Genomic DNA, 24,108 nt, shown 5'->3' with positions numbered 1-24,108 from the left:
AAGTAGAAGAAGCTAGAGTTGGGGGAATTTGTTATGCACTAGTAGATAAAATACAGAACTTCTACTCTCCTCCATTTTTTATTTTCTCTGTTGATTTAATTTATATTATAGCTTAGCCTCCTCAACTAGGTGGGGGCATGGTCTCCAATGACTTTTGAACTCTTATATCTCATAGTTTTTCCCTAAAGATGGATCAGCAATCTAACGAGGGTAAGCATTATTTATGAAACCAAAATATATTAAGGTGACAGGCACCTTAAGCCTGTCACTCCTAATGATGCAACCTTAGAGTAGAAAAATTTAGGCGGGACAAACACCAGAGGGTGGGGGTAGGGATGATTACTAAATTTCAAATAAACCAGCTATGGAAGGTTCTAGGAATCTAAGGTGGTGTAGAAAAGATAATCAGCCAGAAAAGGGGACAGAGAGGATTATTTCTATTTTAGAAGACTAACCCAATTTGACCTCAAGGTGGTAATTTCCACGATAATTCCACTAAAGAGCAATTTGACCTGGCAAAATGCAGCTCTTGCCTTTTAATTTAATTCTGACTGCCTGTCTACTTAGTCATCTAGTCTTCCTTGTTCTCCTTTTCTCAATAAACTTGCTGTGTGCTGATGAAAGGGAAAATCTGCTGAATTCTTTCTCAGAAGGACCTAAGAACCCCACACACGAAATCCTATCATCTGAACTCCATCATTAATGGCTTCCCATTACACTTGGAATAAAATACAAAGTTAGCATAGGAAAGGATCTTACAGAATAGGGTATTTTTTTTCTTTCACACCCTCTCTGTTTATATCTCTTCCCCATGCTATGAAATCTCACCTGATCACTTCCCCACCCTCACCATTTTTGTCCTCTAACATGCACACTCATTTAGCCCCCTCCATCACCACATGAGACCATCTGAACTCCTACATCCTTGCCTCAGTTATTCTCTCTGATCTTTCATCTCCTGCATCTTTCCATCCTTTTGATCTTATGAGACATGTTGCCTCCTTAAAGAACTGTCCTCAAACTCAAAGTAGCAACCAACTCTAAGAAATTCTGTGTACATTTTCCTGTTTAATTTTCTACAGAAAATTTACTTGTCCTCTAAATGTATCTTATTTGTACATATATTTATTACTTGTTTTCCCCTGATTGGACTGTAAGTTTCATGAGACCAGGGGCCTAGTCTTGTGTATTTCATTGATGTAAGTTTAGGATTAAGTGAATGGTGATGGAGTGAATGAGTTTGTAATTAAAAGTGATATTGAACCTACAATATTAGAGTCAGCAACTCAGCATTATTTTCTTTTTGTAAAAGAAGAGGCTCTTTAAGAGGTCAATATAACAGTGACCATGTCCTATCATGGAGACTTGTTAAAGGGAATTTGATCGACAAACTATTGTCTGGAATACATCATCTGTGGTGTTCCCTAGGAATGCGCTTTGTTGTTTTTGAATAATACTTAAAAATGTTAATTTGAACATCATCTCACAATCTATTCCTGAAGAAGATTAAAACTTCATTTTGGGTATGTAAATTTTAAAGGGTCTTGAAGACATGTTTATGTATATAACAAATGAAGGCTACAAATTTGGTTTCTAATGCACAGGAGAGTGGTTTGGGTTAATGATATACGTTTGCTTTTGTGTATAGAGTGAAACTGAGGCCATGGAATAGGTGAGCTCTCTGAGGGAGTGAGTGTAGGGAAAGCAAAAAAAGATGAGGACCAAAGTTACAGACACCCCATTATGTGACCATCTGGAGGAGGGAAAAAAGTCAGCAAGGGAGAATGAAGAGAGGCCAGAGATATTAGAGGAAAAATAATAAATAGAATCAAGAGGAAATAATATTTCAAGAAATAAGTCACAGTAACATATACTTAAAGATATAAGATAAAGGGAAATCAGAGATTCATCCTAAACTCATATTAAAGGTGCTGTAACCTTTATGAAATAAATTTAACAAAATTCATTTCTGTGAAATGGGGGTTGAAGTCAGACTGAAATGAATTGATGATGAGAAAATGAAAAAGTTTGAACTAAAATTTTATTTCCGAAGTAAAGTTGAAAAAAGCGGAGATCAATTTGTTGGTGATAACAAGGTTATGGACATGATTTATTTGAACCTTCTGCATCTCTCCTTCAGGAGAAAATCTGGTCATTTTATTTAATCTCCATATGGTGGAATCAAATTCAGCCTTTGATGTATATTTTCATCTGAATCCTTTTCTTTGGTTGCATTTATTACCCTTTGTTTCCCAACATCTGTTTCCTCTTCTTTATTCTTTAATAACAGACTGAGAAAAATGGAAATCATCCAGAAACTAACACAGAATAGAAATAAACCTGGAAGTGAGACACCAAATTCAGCTTTTATCTGATAAAACTAATTGAACTAAATAACTCCCATTGAAGAAATTACTTACCTATAAAATAAGCAAATTTTTCAAACTCTGTTAGCATCCTTTCATTCCCCCAATTCCGTGCAAATACCTGACGACCACATTTTACTTATAATTGCTGTGAGTAATTTGCATTTTCAGTTGTGAATATGGGCATAGAGAAACAATTATCCAAACTTCTAGGGAGCTTTTTAATTTAATTATTAGAAATAAACTCACTTATTATTTGTCTTCTACCAAAAAATAATTAACAGATGTTGTATTTTCCACATAGATTTTAATTTTTTGCTAATAAATTGACATTTTATCTAGGTAAACACCACAGGCATATCAAAGTGGGTTAATTCAAACAAAACCAGATGACAGTGTAATTTTCTTTTTAAAATAAATAATATATAGTTAATATTTGAATGGGAATAAACATCTTTCTTCCTACATCCAGAATACTATAAAAAACTATAATTTTAGTTTTTATATAAAAGAAGAATCACAGTTATCCTTATAGTCAACTAAGGAATTTATCACTGAGTTTCATAACAAGAATGACTTTCTCATGTGAGGAATAGAGACAAAGAAAGATTTGTGAAAATACAATTTGAAATTTTTTTTAATACACTGCAATTTGAATATTCCATCAGAATTTCAAAAATGAATTCGTCACTATGAGAGGAAGAAAGTGAGGTGCCCACCTTCCCTGATGCCTGCTATGCTTTCCAAATGATGATTTTTGAAACTGTGCTTTGCTGTAGCAAAGAAATAAAATGAGGTTAGGTCCAGTTCTATGATATAATCTATAACTTATAAATGACTGACCTAAGGCTGATATAAATCAACATTAATATTTTGGGTTCTAACTCATAATTTCTCCCCTAGGCCCTTAGGCTCAAGGATGCTATGCAGATAGTACATTTCAAAATCAAGAATTTTTCTTACATTTATGAACACAGAAATACATTTGCTCCTGTGAATTATTAAGGAAATATTTATGTGCATTAAAAAATATCAAGAAATCTTGCTTCCAGAGTAAATGTGAATGGTGTTATTTCCATGGCAACTTAAAAATATCATTTTTGTATATCAATGCCATAACAGACTTAAGAGGTTCAAAGATTTATGATGAGACAGATAACATGTACCTTTGGTGAATGTTCAGTTTCACTACCTGATTATACCAATGGAGAATAAAGACAATATAATTCTAACAATATTTTGGGGGCCATACATTTTTATTGAAACACACTCAGATCTAGTGCCAACTCTGACTTGTTCATGGCCATCTCTTGTGTTATAAATTGATGCTAACTAACCACCAGCATCTCATATTCTTCAGAATACAAATGTCAGAAGCCCAGAAACCTGCATTCTAATTTAATATGCCTTGGAAGTGACAAAGTCCTCTCTGTTTATGATGTGTAGACAGCTTGGGGAGTGACTGTTTAATTCTCAAAACTTATTTGGTCACCATAGGTTACAGAATGTACATCTTCCTTGACAGAATAGATACTTGGTTAGAAGATTTGAATCCAAATGGGATATTTAGCATACTTAGGACATGTTATACTTGGCAAAGAATTCTTATATCAGCACTTGGAAATCAGAACTTTCCTGTTTCAACAACTTTTTTATCAGCATACATAATGCTGTAAGAAGTCAAAAGCTTACATGAAGTCTTATTGTGTAGAATTAAGTATATTTTACATTTGTGTCTGTGTGTGTGTGATCTTTTTCTCTATACCAGTGTTTCTGTTAAAGATAGCATTTAATATGCCAGGTGCAGCTTTTCTTAAAAGGTACAAAAATCCTTTTTGCATTGTCATTTTCCCCTCGCTCAGTTACTAAATGGTACTACTAGTACTTGGCAAAACACTCAATATTCTACTAGATTCTGGGTGGAGAAATATATGACATAATAATTGGTTCCATAGAATTGCTAATACATTTTTTTGACTAACAATCTTGTGTATACTATATTGTTTTATTATTTATGAACACAGCTTGGAAAGTCATAAGGCCAAAGGCTTGTATTCTGTCTCTGCTAGTTTCTAGACTGATATTTTACTCAAGTAACTTAGATTCCCTCAAAAGATCAGTTCTTAATTTATAAAGTTAGAATTATATTTCATGTATTAATATTGTTATAGGACAGGGAGAGGGGAAGCCCAAACCCCGCAAACCTGCCTATTCTAAATGGGTTCTGCCATCCGCCGCATCAACACAAAACATATGAGACTTTAATGGGAAGGAACTTTAATAAAACTAGGAAACAATACAGGTAAGGCAAAGAGTCCAGTTTCTAAATGAAGCACCCAAAGTTACCCGTCCCCTCGTGGGTAAAAGTCCATCCATATGGGATTGGCCCAGAACAAGGCCCCAAAGCCTAAAGCATCTTCCAGTGGGGACCCACAGAAAAGGGTCAGAAACAACCAGACAAGCCCGGAAGGAAAAGAGCAAAATCAACATCAAGATAAAGGCTGCCATTGTCATGTCCCCATGGGTCTCACCCACATCTGTGTCACCCAGTCCACGACCAAAAGATAAACGCAGTTTCTTCACGTGTCTCTAGGCTCCATGCGCCTCCTCCAGGTCTCCTGGCTCCATCCTGCTTCCTTCCTCAGTCTCGTCTGCAGCTTCTCCTCTCCCTGCTCAGCTCCACCCTCTCTTGGGTGGGGCAGGGAACATCCCCCTTTCCTGGGGACCACCCTGTTACAATATGGGCATTAAGTGTGAGAAGCATATAAAACTTTGCTATTTATATATTTTCAAGGGACTATAATCTGACCATAACCACTTTTACTCAGTATTATTTCATATTGCATCAATCAATATGATAAAAAATAAATATTCCTATAGAATAATTGTATGTCACCCTAAATTCTTATGCTGAAGCCCTTAATACCCAGTATGCTTGTATTTGGACATGGGGCCATTAGGAGGTCATTAGGTCATGAATGGAAAGAGTGCCCTTATCGAAAGAGACACAGATGTGCTCTCCCCCACCCCAACTGAGGAGATAGCAAGAAGACAGCCATCTGCAAACACACAATAGTTTCCTCACCAGCACCCAAACCAGCACAATACTGATTCAGCACTATCAGCCTTCAGAACTATGGGCGAGGGGAACAAACTTTTGTTTAAGCCACTTGGTCCATGGTATTTGTTAAAACAATCCAAGCTGACTTAGAAATATTGGAATATACTTTAGAAAAAATAGGGAGGGAAATGGAGATAGAAATAAAGGAGTCATGAAACTCACAGAGTTCCCTTAGCATTTTCCAGAAGTTTAAAAAGCAGCCTCTTTTGCATGTTTATTTTGCTTTACATGTTTTTTACATGCTCAAGATTCAGATTTTACATGTTCAAGCTTTACAGTAAGATAGGTTCTCTTGGGCCACATGTACTCTGCACTGGATGAAGGGAGGAGCCTGTAGTAAATCTTTAGACACTCCCATTAAATACACAGGGAATTTGAGAATTGTTCCACAGAGGAAAAGAGTGACATTGATTTTTTTTAAAGAAAAGGAATGAATGAAAATATTTGGAAAGTATATATATATTTTCATACCCTGCACTGGGTTGCATAGCGGGGTACAGAGTTTTCACTCACAGAGTAGATTCTATGTAGATGATTGTTAAGTCTTTGATGTAGAGGGAATTTTGTGATAGGTTTTTACAAGGGACATGAATATTCTTATTATCTGAATATTTCCAAATGGATCTATTTTATATCCATCCCTTCCTCTTGTTGGCAAAGTGAGGTCCAATACAATAATAAGTCATTTATGTCCTGTTTCTGTGTGTCTGGTTATCATATGCCTTGGATTCTACTTTTTAGGATTAGTTTTTGGTTTTTAAAATACTTTTTTTTCTTCAGTGCGATACAATATTGTTTTTTTCCCCTTTCAGATTACAATTTTTCCCCTTCTTACTGTATTCACACTCAATGTTTAGTGTAAAGTTCTGGTGTTTATTCTAAACTCATTCATATTCAAAGAAATTTAGGATATTGAGCTACTGTAATTAAGAGGTAGCTGGGTCTCTGAGTTTAAATTAGACCACATATGTTTGTAAAGTCTGTTTGACCTGAAATTTAAGCACTTAGAAATCTTTAATTGGAAACCAACTCAGTGAGTAAGGGTGAAATTTCAGCACAGCTTTCATTTGCAAGCCAGGCATTAATTTTAGGGAGAAGAAAAAGATAAGGGACTCTACTGAAGTTTTTCTTACAGGTGTGAAAAAACAAAATAATCACACAGAGAAATAACTCACAAAAACACAAGTGTATACTCTCTGTGACATAGGTTAAAAATAAAAGTAGCACAATAATTAGATATATTTGAAATCTTTATAGAATTTATTTTAACATTTTAATAAAATATCAATAAAATTGATGATATGACTGATTAGATTTTTACTTCATTTAGAAATTGTAATGATCACAGTAAAGTGTGGCATTATATGGATTTTATATTAACTGAATGTGGTATTGGTTCACATTCTTGGTTTGGATCTTACTAATGTCATTTTGATATGGAATTTTAGAATAGCATTTAGAATCTTGTTTTATCCTTAAAACAAGAAAATCTGTTTTTTCTTGAAAATCTGTTTTTTCCCTTCAGAGAAGAACTTTTCTTGCTGTGTAACCTGTTAAAGAAAGAACATCTTACAAATCAGTGGGTGTCTTATATCTTGAGGAAGCATTTCTGCAGGGTTCCTAAGATTTTTAGTGGAAGAAGATTCTAACCATCATGTATGAACGTTTGTAGTTGAAGATTGTATAACATGAAGTAAAACTTGAATCTCTTAAAGTCATTTTCTGAAGCCAGGGAGTATGACTTTGCATTTCTCAGCTATTTGAAGTCCATATTTTAGTGAGCAATGTGCCCAACATGGACAATAAGATAGTGTTTCATATCACTCCAGTCAAGTCTGCTAGAGTTAACAGGGAAGGTAAAGCCTTCAGGGACACTAACCTGTCTAAACTTCATATTAAAGCTTACTGTTTTTCATTCTCTGTAACAATACTAATTCGATTATTATCCAACTTGATGAGTAGTTAGGTAATTTCCAACTAGTAAGGTAGTACTTGTGGCCATAAATTAAATAATTGTAACAAATTGTTAAGATGTATTATTGTATACTTTGAAATGACTAGTATTAAGATTGAGATTTAGCACACAGAAAACACTGCAAACTCTTCAACTTCTAATTGAGGGGATTTCTGATAGGGGCCTGAGTAGATTTTGGAGCACAGCCCTACTTTTATAAAGTTTCATATCCAAAGATTCAAACACATAGTTATCAATTTTTTTTTAATATTACCAATGAAAAGACATAGATGAAAAGAGAAAAGAAAAATCTTTAGTTACTAAAGGGACTTCTAGCTGTGGCAGTAAAATAAAAGCTGAAGCTATGTGACTAGGGCCAGTACAGAACTGGCTGAGCACTGTAATTTTAAACCCTAGTATAGAACTGTATCTGGTCTCCTCTAATGAAGCCTGCAGCTTGAAAAGCAGTACATACTCACTAAATCTATCAAGTATTGTTTACATTGTACCTGTGAGAAAAACTGGACCTGTTAATAACCATTGGAGGATGTAAGTTCCAGTTTCACAATATCTGTGTGACTGGGTTGAAATTCTTTTAGTCAAATGGGAGAATTTCATAACTCCTCATGTAATAGGAGATTTTAAATTTTATTTCTGTTTTTATTTCCTCTAGACCAAATGAACACTAGCAAACAATGAGACAGGGCTCTTCTAGAGAACACCAGCACTCTCAGGATACAATGAGAAATAGTGACTCATATTGTGTAGAGTAAGATCTGTGTTTGCTCAAAATCAAAATCTCAGACTTCGCTGTGCACTTGATTTAACAATGCAATGTCACATCATTCTCTACCCTTCACCATATGTTATTTTGCTTGTCAGTTATCTCAAGCTGAAACTTCACACATTTGTTTGTTAACGCTCTTCCTACTGTAATGCAACATAAACTTCATGCATCATTGTTATGGTTGATTTTATACATTGATATATAACCAGAATCCACAAACTTTGCTTGGAATTCACATGCATTCAATCTTTGCTGAAATTATTGAATGTAAGATTGAGTATAATTAGACAGTAAATATGACAAATGTTGCCCACCGTTTTAAAATGTGAGTTTATAATAATTTAGGTCAAAGAGTAACATACATAACCTTAACATTTTAGCTCTCTATAGTTTTGTCTAACTTATTTTGTAACTAGAAATTGGCAACATTTGGAGAATAGGTAGAGAAAGGAACCAGAAAAGAAAAAGTTAGATTTAAACCGAAATTTGCATTTATTGGCCAGTTCTAGTCACCAAGTATGAGTTCTTATGTCAAACTGAAGAGTTTAGAGTAGCCAAAATAAGCAGATGAGAAGATTTGGCTTAGGAAAACAGTGATCTCAGTGCTACTATCCAAAATCACATCATAATTTAAGGGCAGAATAGGTACACTTATAGAGGATATTCAATTTTGAAGACACCTGTTGATGGACTACACTTTTAAAATTAATATGTCAAGCACATAATTTGGTAGAGGTATCCAAATTCATGTCTATATCTCTATATTTGGTTCTCAAACAGATCTCTCCACACCATGGTCACTGTAGCATTTTTAATAATGTCCTAAAGCTGAAAGTAATACAGATGCCTATCAAAGAATGAATGGATAAACAAAGTGTGAGTATGCTTTTACAAAGAATAAAATTCTAATACTTGCTACAACATGGATAAACTTGAAAACATCCTAAATCAAAAAGGTTAGACAAATATTGAATGAGTCCTATATGAGGTAAATGGAATAATCAAATCTGTTGAGATGAAATAATGGTAACTAAGAGCCAGTGGGAGGGAAGAATGGAGAGTTATTGATTAATGTGTACAGTATCAGTTGGGATGATGAAAAGTTACAGAATCAATAATATGATGATTGCACAACAATGGGAATGTACTTAATGTGTCTGAATTGTGCACTTATATGACTAATTTGGTAAATTTCTACAATTATTTTTAAGTATCGGAAAGGAAGTTTATCCAGATTACTGATTAACTGCAGTTGTCAAAAAGGAAGAAAAAAAGGGCCTCCCTGGTGGCGAAGCGGTTGAGCGCTGGGTTGCGAAGCTGCCCTCAGCCTCTGCAGCGCCAAATCGATTCCCAGCTGCTCCCCGGCCACCGGAGGAGGGTCCCACATGGTGCACAGACCTCTCCTGCCGCCCGCTGCTCCCCTCAGCAGTGTACTTTGGTCCTTCTGCCTGCTCTGCTCCCCGCTCTGGCTCTAGTGAATTCTTTCACCCTCCCCTCCCCCGCTTCTGACTGTACCCAGTGCTTGTATAAATCAATCAATCAATCAATCAATCAATCAATCAATCTTAAAAAAAAGGAAGAAAAAAAATTTGCTAACATTTGTAGAGAATTCATTGTTAGATACTGTCTGAATCATTTTTGTAATTTTTTTTTCTTCATATAATATAAACACATACTTTGCCATTCCCATTTTGGGGGAGTAGATGTAAATTCATAATTTGAGCCAAAGTTACATTATGTTTAAGTTGCAGATACAAGCTTTAAAAGGATACTGCTTTGAACTTCAAAACCCAAGGTTTATCCAAACACACTTTGCCAACCAGAAGAGAATAGATTTTCCTATATTCAAACAATAAAATTTTTCTTGAATTCATGTATTTTGCAATATTCTATGGTCATAAATTATTAGTGCTATCATGATCAATTAACTTCCTATAAGCAGAGAGATAATCACAACTTATTAGAGTTCCCAGTTTCAGTTCCTATTGTATCTACCTGATATGATATCTAAATAAAATTTCATATTTGTCTAAACTAAAACAAAATATTTGTATTTAAATTTAATTGCATTAATAAAAGAACATTGTTATAACAGGCAAGAATATTAGAGCTTGGGCACTATAATGGCTATAAGAATATATAATACCAATCATTAAGTTACAGAGGAGAGCATGTTTGATAAACATGTTATTTGTATGATTGTGTACTATATTCAGTTTGTCAATATTTGAGCAATGATTAGCACTCTTGTACTATTAATTGTTACATATGTCATAAAGTTATAATCCACTGGTAGATGTTAATGAACATTGATTCTAAGTGGAGATGTCAGGATATGAGCCACATATATAAAGATATGGGGCCAATATGTTCTCAATATAAATAACTTCCTAATAAAGTCATTAAGTCTGTATATGCTGTTTTCTGTAAGGGCATGAAAACAATAGGATATCAAAGAAAATTACTAATAAGAAACCTGAAAGATGACATCTAAGAAATACATTTTAGGAAATGATATTTTTCGGACGTTACGAGGACCTATGACTTTCAAATGTGTATGGTTTGATCTTTCAATTTGGCAAGTGGGTCAGAAGGGTATTGGTAGAACAAAATCATTCTGTATACAAAGGAATAAGTAGTACATAAGATTGTCCTTTTGAAAACAAGTAAAAATAATGTCTATATTAGGTTAATTATGTTCCATATGTCTAAACTATGTGCCATTATCAGTTTCAAATACAAGTATAACAGACATTATATTCTCACATAAAAATGGCTGAAAAATTGAGTTTAAAATGAATTTAATAAAATTAAGGTACTATTAAACAATTATATTTATCAACATCTTTATCAATCAAAGGTTGAGCAGAACTGGACTTCACTTTCATTTTAAGCTGGTTAAGAATCAAGATGGGCTTCCCTGGTGGCCTAGAGGTTAAGTCTCCGTGCTACCACCATGAAGGCCTGAGTTCATTCTATCCCCAGCCAGGCAGCTAACCCTCATGGCTCAGCAGACCTCTCCTGCTGCTCCCCTTAGCAGTGTATTTCAGTAGATCTGACTGTTCTGCTCCCCACTCTGTCTCCAGTGAATCTTCTTGCCCCCTGCACCTCTGGCAGGCACCCCAGCTCTATGCAGAAATAAAATCTTTTTTTTTTTAAAGATTTATTTTATTTATATAAGAACCGGGGTACAGGCCAGATGCGTGGGAGGGTGAGAGGATTCACCAGAGACAGAGCGGGGAACAGAACAGGCAGATTGACAAAATACACTGTTGAGGGGAGCAGCGGGTGTGACAGGATAGGTCTGCCGCACCATGTGGGACCCTCGCCGGCTGGCAGGGATTGAACCAGTGCTGCAGAGGCTGTGGACAGCTTCACAGAGTGGCGCTCAACTGGCCACCAGGGGAGGCCCCAGAAATAAAATCTTTAAAAAGAAGTCAAGACAGGCCTCCCTGGTGGCGCAGCAGCAGTTGAGCACTGCACTGTGAAGCTGTCCACAGCCTCTGCAGCGCCGGTTCGAACCCCGCTGCCCTCGAAGCAACCCACATGGCAACCAGACCTCTCCTGTCTCAGCCGCTGCTCCCCTCAGCAGTGTATTTTGTCAGTCTCTCTGTTCTGTTCCCCACTCTGTCTCTGGTGAATCCCCTCACTCTCCCACACATCTGGCCTGTACCCTGGTTCTTGCATAAATAAATAAATCTTTAAAAAAAAAAAAAGGAGTCAAGACAATAAAAACAGAACATTTCCTTACTAATTAGGAGCAGTAGTTGTGATTCTTCTTGTTCAGTTAATTTCCTCTTGCTGGAGACTTGATCTTTTTCATCCAAATGCTAAATTTTCTTAGGATCTTATTGGTTAGAGATCATCAATATTTTCTTTTATTTAAAAACCTGAACTAACAAGAGGGACTAAGAAGTTATTAGATATAAGTAAATAAAAAATGAATATGAAAACTTAATTTGATACAAAATGTTGAAAGGCTGGAAAAAACATTTTTCCTTAAAAAAGAGGTCCTCATATGGTACTGATATTGTAAAGTTCTAACCTAACATGCACAAAATACAATTTCTTACTACAATAAATAATGATTTTCTTAAATTTTAACTGTAAGCTGTTTTTTGAATTTTTAAATGTTGTTCATGTGTAGAATGAATATTCATCTGGACCTTGGGAATGAAAATGAGAAAAAAAATTTGAATCTGGTAAGGAGTCAGGTGGACAAATTGGAGAAAGGATCAAAGAACATAAGAATAATATGGAAAACAGTGAAGACAAAATAGAAAGTAGATGGGAAATTAGGAGTTGCTGCTTAACAGGTATTACATTTTCAATGATACAAGATGATCCTAGAGCTCTGCTGTACAGCATCTTGTCTATAAACTATTTTGTGCGCCTAAAAGTTTATCAAGAGGGTAGATCTCACATAACATGTTCTTACTCATATAATAATAATAATAAAAGAAATAGAAGGTCAATGTGTGATATATATGGATAAATAATGTAACTTAATGCATAACTGCTCTGACATGAAAAATACATGATATGGATGAAACTATGTAAGGTAGGATGGAAATATAAGTTGGCTCATATACTGAAAGTGTTATTTAACTGCTAAATTTTATTTTTTTAAAAGATTTATGCATACAAAAACTGGGTTCGGGCCTCCCCGTGGTGCAGCGGTTAGGCGCTGGGCTGCGAAGGCGCCTGCAGCCTCTGCAGTACCGGTTGGATCCCCAGCTGCCTGGCGAGGGTCCCACATGGTGAGCAGACCTCTCCTGCTGCCTGCTGCTCCCCCCAGCAATGTACTTCATCACTCTGCCTGCTCTCTCTTCCCCTCTGGCTCTGGTGAATTCTCTCACTCTCCCGTGCTTCTGACTGTACCCAGTGCTTGTATAAATAAACAAATAAATCTAAAAAAAATAAGAAAGAACTGGGCTGTAGGCCAGAAGTGTGTGGGGGGAGATGCTAAGAGGATTTACCAGAGACAGAGTGGGGAGCAGAACAGGCAGATGTACTGAAATACACTGTTGAAGGGAGCTGTTAGCGAGTCCAGAGAGGGCTGCTGTGTCATGTGGGTTAGACCCCTGGCCGGGGATCGGACTCATGTTGCAGTGACTGGTGATAGCTTGATAGCGCATTGTCTTTAACACCTGTGCTATCAGGGAGGCCCCAATTAACTGCTAAATTGCTAAACTTTAAACAATTAGAATATATAGTGTGATATTTGAGCAAAATGAACAAGGTAGGGCCTCCCTGGTGGCGCAGCGGTTGAGCACTGGGTTGTGAAGCTGCCCGCAGCCTCTGCAGCGCCGTTCGATCCCTGGCCACCAGCCAGGGTCCCACATGGTGCACAGATCTTTCCTACAGCTCCCGCTGCTCCCCTCAGCAGTGTATTTTGTCGGTCTGTCCTGTTCCCTGCTCTGGCTCTGGTGAATTCTCTCACCCTCCCGTGCTTCTGACTGTACCCAGTGCTTGTATGTATGTATGTATGTATAAATAAATAAACAAATAAATAAATTCAACATTTAAAATGCATTTCCTCGGTTGTGCTAGACTCATTTTAGGTGCAGTGGCAGCAAATTCTACTGGACAGTGCCACTACAGACAGAGGTATAGGGTATGTGCATGGCAGAGAACTTACATAAATCCTAATTCAAGAAAATACTTTAATGTGTTATGCAAATTGGGTAAATTTGAACTGATTAGATACTTGAGGATATTAATGATTATTTTAAAAGGAACATCCCATCTTCTAGCCTAGGAGACTGGAAGGAAGAAGAAAGAGAAAGCAAATCAGAAACTGTGCCCAGAATTCTTCATAGATGCCTCAACTCTGAGTGAACCTGGAGTGCTGATGGTTAGGAGGAATACTATGGGAGGCATGTGTTTGTTTTGCTTTGTGTATGGCACTCTGGAAGGAATGCTGTGGGGGGGCATGTCAGAGTCTACTTTGGGGCAGAACTGCAGTTTGGTTCTCCCAAGTAGCCACTGGGTTGAGTGTGGAGTGGGTAGGACCTAGAGCTAGCTGCTCATGCCCCTGAGTGCTGTAAGTTTGGGATGTAGCTGCGCTGAGAGCTGGTAGGCCTCCAGTGGGGCCGTGATAAGGAGAAGCAGAGTCAGCCTCATTCAGGACTCTACAAGGGCTGAAGGTCCAGTCAGCCAGGGAGTACCATGTAGCTTCATTGGGCTAAGAGACCAGACCACAGACAATGGCAGAGAGGCTCACAGAGCCAGTGGAGTCAGTCTCCATTGTCACAAGGGCCAGAGAGGACTTACAGAGCCATATAGGAGCAAGCTCTGGATCTAAAATCTCTCCCACTGCCAAGGTCACTGAGCCATGCCCCTTCTAAAGAGGAAAGTTTTTAAAAGGCATATCAATATGAAATTGATGATTTGGACATTTTTCTTATACTTGGGAAAGTTTTGTTTGGAAAGGAGTATTCTTTTAACTTGATAACCAGTGCATAACCAATGACTTTGACCAAGTGACATGGTATATTAGGGAATATAATTTGAAACTTGAAGTTAATTATCAAACAATCTTGCTCTCCATTATGTATATATTTTACTTTTAAATCTTTATTTCAATCCATATAAAATAAATAAACTATCATTATCGATGGCAATATACATATTTTTATAACTGTTTTTACTATATTTCATTAATAGTGATAAACTATGTATGTGTAGGTAATTACTATATACATTCTTTTGCAGTGCATTATTTATTATACTTATTTGGTGCTTTTAAAAATGTTTTCATACTTTATGTAGGTTTTTTTTTTTTTTTTATACAAGAGCAGGGGTATAGGCCAGAGATGTGGGGGGTGAGAGAATTCACCAGGGATAGAGTAGGGGAACAGAACAGGCAGACTGATGAAATACACTGCTGAGGGGAGCAGCGGGCGGCAGGAGAGGTCTGCATGCCATGTGGGTTGCTCCAAGGCCAGCAGGGATCAAACCGGCATTGCAGAGCCCCTACTTTATGTAGTGTTTTTTTTTTTTTAAGATTTATTTATTTATTTATACAAGCACTGGGTACTGTCAGAAGCCCAGGAGGGTGAGAGAATTCACCAGAGTCAGAGCGGAGAGCAGAGCAGGTAGACTGAGGAAGTTCACTGCTGAGGGCAGCAGCTGGCGGCAGGAAAGGTCTGCGTGCCATGTGGGACCCTCACCTGGTGGTCAGGGATCGAACCGGTGCTGCAGAGGCTGCAGGCTGTGGGCAGTTTCACAACCCAGCGCTCAACTGCTGCGCCACTGGGGAGGCCCTACTTTATGTAGTTTTTGATCTTTTTGTAAGTCAAAATTTTTTCTAAATGTCATCCACATTATTAATGAAGCTTTTGCTCATAGATTGTTGCCATTATTTTATAATAGTATATGAATACATAATTATTTACATACTTTCCATATTTTAATACAAATATTGTTTCTTAGATGTGTTCTTAGTGCATATAGGAGTTTGTCTAGCCTGGAAGTAGAGCTTATGGTTGAAGCATTTGTATCTAAGCATTTGTATCTATCGTTATCCCAGTATAACGATATCAATTTATTCTACTGGCAGTGCACACAACTCCCTATCTTTTATAATCGCACCATTTTTGGTATTGTCACTCATTGCCTGTCTTATAATAGAGAAATTTCACACATCTTATTTTGCATATTCGTCATTATTAATGAGGTGAGAGCATTTTTTATTTTTTTTTTTTTGTGACTTTTTTCACAGGCATTCTATGAAGTATATGTTTCACATATTGAAATATATTCTGGTTAATTCTCAACTATATGTGATGCAAATACATTCTGTGAATTGTTTTCTCTTTTCAAATTTTAATGTGCTTTTTAATGAAAAGAACTTTAAATTTACCATGGTCCAATTAGTAAACTCTGTATATATTTTTTTAAAGATTTTTTATTTATTTATACAAGCACTGGGTACAGTCAGAAGCACGGGAGGGTGAGAGAATCCACCAGAGCCAGAGTGGGGAGCAGAACAGGCAGACTGATGAAATACACTGCTGAGGGGTGCAGCAGGCACGACAGGAAGAGGTCTGCCTTGCCAAGTGGGACCGTGCCCAGAGGCCAGGGATCGAACTGGCGCTGCAGAGGCTGCAGGCAGCTTCGCAGCCCAGTGCTCAACCACTGCGCCACCCGGGAGGCCCAACTCTGTATATTTGAATAGTATTTATGCAAAGAGCAATAGAGATGATTTACCTTGTGTTTTAAAGGTTTCATTGTGCTTGCTAAACTCCTACATCTTTATTTGAAGTTGAATACTTTGCCTCTCATGAGTTAGGTATCTAAATTCATTTTCTTTTTTCTCTATGAATAGCCAGTAGTCCCAATAATAGTATTAAAACCTCTTTTCTACTATCATTTAATATGGCTATCATGATTCTTTTTTATATTAATTGCTCTTCAATTAATAGATATATTTTGGACTTGTTTAGTTATTCCTATTTTAATATTACATTAATAATTTGTTTTCTAATAAATCTTTGTATTTGCTTGAGGTAGTATCCCCAGATTTGCTTCTCCAGGATATTCCTGGATACTCCTCAGTACTGCAATTCACATAAATTATAAAAAATTCTGCTAAAGTGTTATAACAATTGCATTGAATTTAAGATCAATGCAGAAAAAAAGAACTGATTTTTTCAATGCAAGAATACTGTCTATATTTTCCAATTACTTATATCTTTTTAAATGTCTCATAATAGTTTTTATTTTTTATTTTTTGTAAAGAGTACCTTACTATGTTTTAGAGTGCTCAGAGATGACATTTTATTTACCTGGCAAATGATGTCTGATGACTGTTTTCGCAATATTTATTTTAGTTTTCCAAAACTGTAATTAATATTTTGTAATGCTATTCAGTAATTTTAGTATATGCTTTAATTCAAAGAAATTTTTATTAATATTCTGTATTTCCTATGCGGTCATTATCAACCCTGAATAATGGCAATTTTCTTTCTTTCATTCCAATTCCGATAAACTTTATTTTTCTTTTTGCGTTGGGTAGGTCTTCCAGTACAATGGAAAGAGCTGACTATGATAGAAGTCATCCTGGGGAGCCTGTGAATTTGAATAGAGCACACCTAAATTTTCACCAGGAAAAGGTATTTTCCTGTAAATTCTCCTTAATATAAGAATAGTTCTAGTTTGATAATAGATGTTACCATGGATAAAATTTTAATTAATAGCTTGATATGTCTGCATTTATTGTGTCCTTCAGCTTCTTAATGTGGTTTTCACACTTACATGTTTTTCAGCCATAGACAATTCTTTCAACAGTCATTGCTATAGCAACTTTTAAATGCATTGCTAGATTAACTTGACTAACATTTTGTAAGAATTTTTATATTTAGGTTTATGTGGAAAATTAGCTTATAATTTTCCTTTCCATTATCTCCTTTGTCTAACGTTGATAACAAGACTATATTGTTTCATAGAATGAGTTGGAGAGTGATTCCTCTTGATAATTCTTTGGAAGAGTTACCTAAGATTTAAACGATTACTCTTTAAAGTTACATAGAATTTATTAATAAAATATTTTTTGTTCTAGAATTTCTTTTAGAAACATTAAAAAAAAATGCTGATTCAATTAATTAGTTTCAGGAATATCTGATACAAATTTCTTCCTTACTCAGTTCTGGTAATATATACAAGATTTTTTTTCTTAGAGTAAATTTTTTCAAAATAGTAAACCTTTATCACTGCATTCACCAATATCTGAATATAACATACTTGAAATCTCAGAGTTGAAAAGAGGACTGCTGAAATCTCTGTAATAGTGGTGTCAGTTTTCCCCTGAGTTCTATCAACTTTTGCTTTATAATATTTTGAGACTGTTGAAGAGACTGCTATTTATCCTCTAAAATCTGTTTTTTACTTCCTTAATTATCATAACAGCTGTATAAATGGCCACTACCAGACTTGTTTGTATCTCCACATGATGTTAACACTAGATATGGTTCATGGTTAATGGGTGTAAGTACACTGTTAAGTAGTTTTCTTGAATGTCTTTAATGAGAATTTGCAGAGACCTTTTGCCCCATTCTTGTCCTTTCTCTTGCTTATAACATGGAATAGAGATGTCACCTTTGGGACCACGAGAATGAATGAAGACTATATTTAAGTGTGTCAGAAAGATGAGTGGAAATAGCTTGCTACTTGAATCTCAAAATGCTCATGTCAGCAGTGAATAGTTTGTCACTGAACTATAAATGATTGAGAGGAAAGTAAATTATTTCAGCCATCACTATTTTAAATTTTGGGACGTGTGTCTTTAGGTCATCCTAAAACTACTACTGGGTGAAAACAAATAGAATTGCTATATTGCCCCAGTTAACTAACATTTATCATTATATAAATACACACATATTTCCCAGAGTCTACTTTCTGATATATTTATACATAAGTTATTTATTTGAAGTGAAGTCTATTTTTTTAGATTCTAAATATCATAACTATCCATTCCAGTTTCCTGGTCTAATTTTCATTTTGAAAATGGGTGTCTTTAATGTTTTGTGTGTTTCTTTTAAACAGCATATTGTTTGTTTTTTTCCTTTTAGACTTTCTATATTTTTGTTTAACTGACAACTTTATTCCTTCTGATGATTGATATATTTTGACTTATTTTTTCATCTTAGTTCCACTTTTCTATGGCCTTTTTCTTTTTCCTTTTACATGTCAATTAAAAAATGTTTCTTTTCTCCCTATTTTTCACTGATTTTTACCTTATAAAATTGGGGAGGTTTGGCTGCAATTTTCCATGCATTCTTTGCTGAAGCACATTTTCCCTTTGACAACAGTAATCTTTTCACAGATAATTCTGTTTGTGACTTAACATTCTTTTTATTCAAGCACATTTGATGGTATTATGTTATTATCATTAAGATACCTTTTATTTAGATAAATTTAATTATAGCATTTTTTTCTGTTTAAACAGAAATTTGTTTTCTCAAAGTTTGCGTAGCTAGAAGTCTAAAAGCAAAGTGTCACCAGAATTCATTCCTTTTGATGGCTGTTAGGGAAAGGTGTTTAAAACCTCCTTCTTTTTTTTTTTTTAATTAATAAATTTTATTTTTATATTCCTCATACATTTGCAATCCCCCCATTCTGACCCCAATCCCTCCCCTCCCGCCCCCCCACCCCCCAAAAAGTGTCTCTGGTTCATAGTTTTTGTTGATTTTGATTTTCACTTTCTTATAGTTATTCATTTTCCTGGTCCCTTATTTAAGTATTCTAGATTCCTGCTATGAGTGAGACCATCCGGTATTTTTCTTTTTCTTTTTGGCTTATTTCACTGAGCATGATCCCTTCCAGCGCCATCCATGTTGCTGCAAATTGCATGTGTTTATCTTTATTGAATGCTGAGTAATCTTCCATGGTATATATGTACCACATCTTCTTGATCCAGTCATCTATTTTTGGGCATTTGGGCTGTTTCCAAAGCTTAGCTATTGTAAATAGTGCAGCTATAAACATAGGGGTGCAGGTGTTCTTTGGAATTGATGTTTCTGTGTTCTTTGGGTAAATACCTAGGAGTGGAATTGCTGGATCCTGTGGAAGCTCTATGTTTAATAGGTCCAGAAATCTCCACACAGCTCTCCATAGTGGTTGGACCAGTTTGCACTCCCACCAACAGTGCAGAAGAGTTCCTTTTTCTCCACAACCTCGCCAACATTTGTTGTTGCTAGTTTTTTTAATATGTGCCATTCTCACTGGTGTAAGATGGTATCTCATGGTAGTTTTGATTTGCATTTCCCTGATTGCAAGTGATGTTGAACATTTTTTCATATGCCTGTTGGCCATTTGCATTTCCTCTTCAGAGAAGTTTCTTTTTAGCTCCTCTGTCCATTTTTTGACTGGATTATTTTCTTTGTTGTTGTTGAGTCTCATCAGTTCTTTGCAGATTTTTGTGATCAGTCCTTTATCATTAGTGTTGTGTGCAAAAATTTTCTCCCAGTTGGTGGGGTTTCTCTTTGTTTTTGTTATTGTCTCTGTTGCTGTGCAGAAGCTCTTTAATTTGATGTAGTCCTAGCTGTTGATCTTTGCCTTCACTATCACTGCTTTGGGTGATGTGTCTGTAAAGATGCCTTTGATATGCAAATCACGTAGTGTTTCGCCTATATTTCCTTCTATGTATTTTATGGTTTCAGGTCTTATGTCTAGTTCTTTAATCCATTTTGAGTTGATTTTTGTATATGGTGTGAGGTAGTGGTCAAGCTTCATTCTTTTGCATGTAGCAACCCAGTATTCCTAGCACCATTTATTGAACAAACTTTCTTTGCTCCAATGCATAGTCTTTGCTCCTTTGTCAAAGATTAGTTGACCATAAATCTGTGGGTTTATTTCTGGATTTTCTATTCGATTCCATTGGTCTGTATGTCTGTTCTTGTTCCAATACCTTGCAGTTTTGATGATTATGGCTTTGTAGTAGAGTTTGAAGTCTGGGAGTGTGATGCCTCCATTCCCTTCTTTTTTTTTCAGGAGAGCTTTGGCTATTCGGGGTTTTTTGTGATTCCATATGAATTTCATCAATAATTGTTTTATTTCTTTGAAGAATGACATTGAAATTTTGATTGGAATAGCATTGAATCTGTACATTGCTTTTGGTAGGATGGCCATTTTAATAATGTTTATTCTCCCAATCCATGAGCAGGGGATGTTTTTCCATTTCTTTGTGTCTTCTTCTATTTCTTTTAACAGTGTTTTATAGTTTTCTTTGTATAGGTCCTTTACCTCTTTTGTTAGATTTATTCCCAAATATTTGATTTTTTTTGTTTCAATAATAAAACGGATGGTTTTTTTGATTTTTTTCTTCTTCAGATTTATTGTTTGTATATAGGAAGGCTACTGACTTTTGCGTGTTGATTTTGTAACCTGCCACTTTACTGAACTGATTGATGAGTTGAATTAGTTTTTCTGTGGAGTTTTTGGGTTCTCTATGTATATTATCATATCATCTGCAAAGAGTGATAGTTTGACTTCTTCTTTTCCTATTTGGATTCCTTGGATGTCTTTCTCTTGTCTTATTGCTCTGGCTAGGACTTCCAGTATTACATTGAAAAGCAGTGGTGAAAGTGGACATCCTTGTCTTGTTCCAGATCTTAATGGAATTGCTTTCAGCTTTTTACCATTGAGAATGATACTGGCTGTTGGCTTGTCATATATGGCCTTTATGATGTTGAGGTACGTTCCTTGTATCCCAAGAATTTCAAGGGCTTTTATCATGAATGGGTGTTGCACTTTGTCGAAAGCTTTCTCAGCATCTATTGATATTATCATATGGTTTTTATATTTATTTTTGTTGATGTGTTGGATAACGTTGATTGATTTTCGGATGTTAAACCATCCTTGTATCCCTGGAATGAATCCTACTTGGTCGTGGTGAATTACCTTATGGATACACTGTTGGATTCTGATAGCTAAAATTTTATTGAGGATTTTTGCATCAGTGTTCATTAGGGAGATTGGCCTATAGTTTTCTTTTTTTGTGTTGTCCTTGTTCGGTTTTGGTATTAGTGTAATGTTGATTTCATAGAACGTGTTAGGTATTATACCTTCCTTCTCAATTTTTTGGAAGAGTTTGTGAAGGATAGGCACCAATTCGTCTCTGAATGTTTGGTAGAATTCATTTGTAAATCCATCAGGTCCTGGGCTTTTGTTTTTGGGGAGGTTTTTGATTACCATTTCAATTTCGCTAATTGTAATTGGTCTGTTTAGGTGTACTATTTCTTCTTTATCTAGCTTTGGGTGATTGTAGAGTTGTAGGAATTTGTCCATCTCCTCTAGATTGTTGAACTTGTTTCCATATAACTGTTCATAGTAGTTATTAATTATTCTTTTGATTTCTGCTGTGTCCGTTGTGATTTCTCCTCTTTCATTTATTATCCTATTTATTTGTGCTTTCTCCCTTTTTGCCCTTGTGAGCCTGGCTAGGGGTTTGTCTATTTTATTGATTTTTTCGAAGAACCAGCTCTTGGTTTCATTGATCTTTTGGATTGTAAAACCTCCTTCTTGACTTGTCGAGCATGTCATATGTTCACATAGCACTTTTCCTCATCTTCCTATACCATTTGCTTGTGATTGTTCATTTTTTCCAGTATCATTTATTGAAGAGATTTTTCTTGCTCTATTTTAAACTCTTGGCTCCTTTGCTATAAATTAGTCATCCATAATACGTGTAGGATTATTTCTGGGATCTCAGTTTTGTTTCATTGGTCTGCATGTTTATTCCAGTAATATGCTGTTTGATCACTATCACTTTGGTGAATAGTTTGAAATTTGGGAAGCATGATATTTCTGATTTTGTTCTCTTTTTCTCAGGATTGATTTGACCATTCAGTGTCTTTAGTACCAAATAATTTTTCCAGTCATGAGCATAGAATATTAATTACCATGAATATTTGATTAAACTTCTGTTTTATATACCTTATATTCATAGACATAATCTTCAAAATAATATTGAGTTAAAAACAAAAAGTACTATCTTTATTTTAGCATAATTTTTATATATATTGCATGACAAAAAGAAAATATACTATGATATACCTTTGGAATATTTCTGTAAATGGCGACTGAGATATATTTCCAATTAAAATTTAAACTTACATGATTGTGCAGTAAGAAAAATAAGTTAGATCTTCAGAATAATATTTCAGTTAAGATCTGTGGCAATATATTTAATGTTCTTTACATTTTGATGATTTTTCTTATAAGAACAAATATGAGAAGGAAGTTTATGTACTGAGTTTTATGCATTCGATAGCAAGATATATTGTTAAAAAACTTTAGGTTAATAGTACACAAATAACGATGGAAAATGGTCATTAGTATTAAAGAAAATAGACCTGTTGAATCTCATCTCACACTACTGCAACTGAAAACAGTTTAAGAAACATTGGTTGTGTTCTTGATGCTTGTAAGAAAAAACTCCTTGGATTTACAATTTTCACTAATTTTCGTATAAATTACAACCTAATTTTTCCGAATGCATTTTTTGCGAATCAGACCTATATGCATCTTAATAAAGATTCTTCCAATGTAACAACAGAACTTGAACTTATAGCAAAAATTGCACTACTCCAATTTTGGAGAGGGTCCAGAAACCTTTAGAGTCACTCAGTCCACTTAACACTAGAAATGTAACCCAATTGAAGTCACTATGTGGCCATGCTCTTAAGTGAATAACATTCTCTCCGTGGACATGCATAATTATCTCTAGGTTTAATGCCAGTTATGATTTTGCCTCAGAATAATGCCCCAGAGCATAGATACATGGTGGCTTTAATCACACTTACTTTGAAAATATTAAATGTATGAAATAATCCTCAATATCTTCAAATGAATAATAATGAAAATGTCACAGATCCATAAAGAAGGGGAAACAAAACTCTTGGTAAATAAAGCATTTTCATTAAAAGTCAACAAACTTGCTGCCTCAAAATCAGTAATAAGAAGCGTATTTTTACTTCTGCTAGCACAATAAAATGTCTCGAGCATAGAGGTCGCAGAAAAGGGTGCAGAATTCAATCAGCTGCTATGCAATTCCACGCAGCAATTTAAAGGTATTTGTCAGTAATGAGCAGATTCTTTGCTAGCGGAAGCATGTCTACAGAACTCAGTTTCTTTAGCAGAAGACTTATTTCTGTTTCCTCCCCCCAACTTTATGGAGTAGTTGACGTATGTAACTGTATATTTAAAGTGTGCAATGTGCAAATTTGAAGTACACATTTAACATGGAAAAATTACTAAGATCAGTATAATTAGCACATCAGTTCACATAGTTGACTTTTTGTGAGCGGTAAGAATGGTTAAGATCAGTTCTCAGAAACTTTTCAGTATAGAAGGTCCTTAAATAATGTCATTTTGT

The 24,108-nt window shown here is 35.4% G+C and overlaps 1 long non-coding RNA gene across 2 annotated transcripts in view; it reads left to right on the top strand.

The window, feature by feature from the left end:
- LOC129146750 (uncharacterized) overlaps positions 1–24,108 on the top strand; it is a 131,744-nt gene that overhangs the window by 5,662 nt on the left and 101,974 nt on the right. For both annotated transcript variants that reach the window (XR_008553910.1, XR_008553909.1), the window contains exon 2: positions 17,251–17,347. This is a non-coding gene — a long non-coding RNA (uncharacterized LOC129146750). The remainder of the gene's footprint in view (positions 1–17,250; positions 17,348–24,108) is intronic.

The sequence above is a fragment of the Talpa occidentalis genome, unplaced genomic scaffold (assembly GCF_014898055.3).
Source record: "Talpa occidentalis isolate TD23 unplaced genomic scaffold, MPIMG_talOcc4v2.1 talOcc4.4, whole genome shotgun sequence".
NCBI lineage: Eukaryota > Metazoa > Chordata > Mammalia > Eulipotyphla > Talpidae > Talpa > Talpa occidentalis.
Note: the sequence above shows the minus strand (reverse complement) of the source record. Positions and strands in the feature narration are given on the sequence as shown.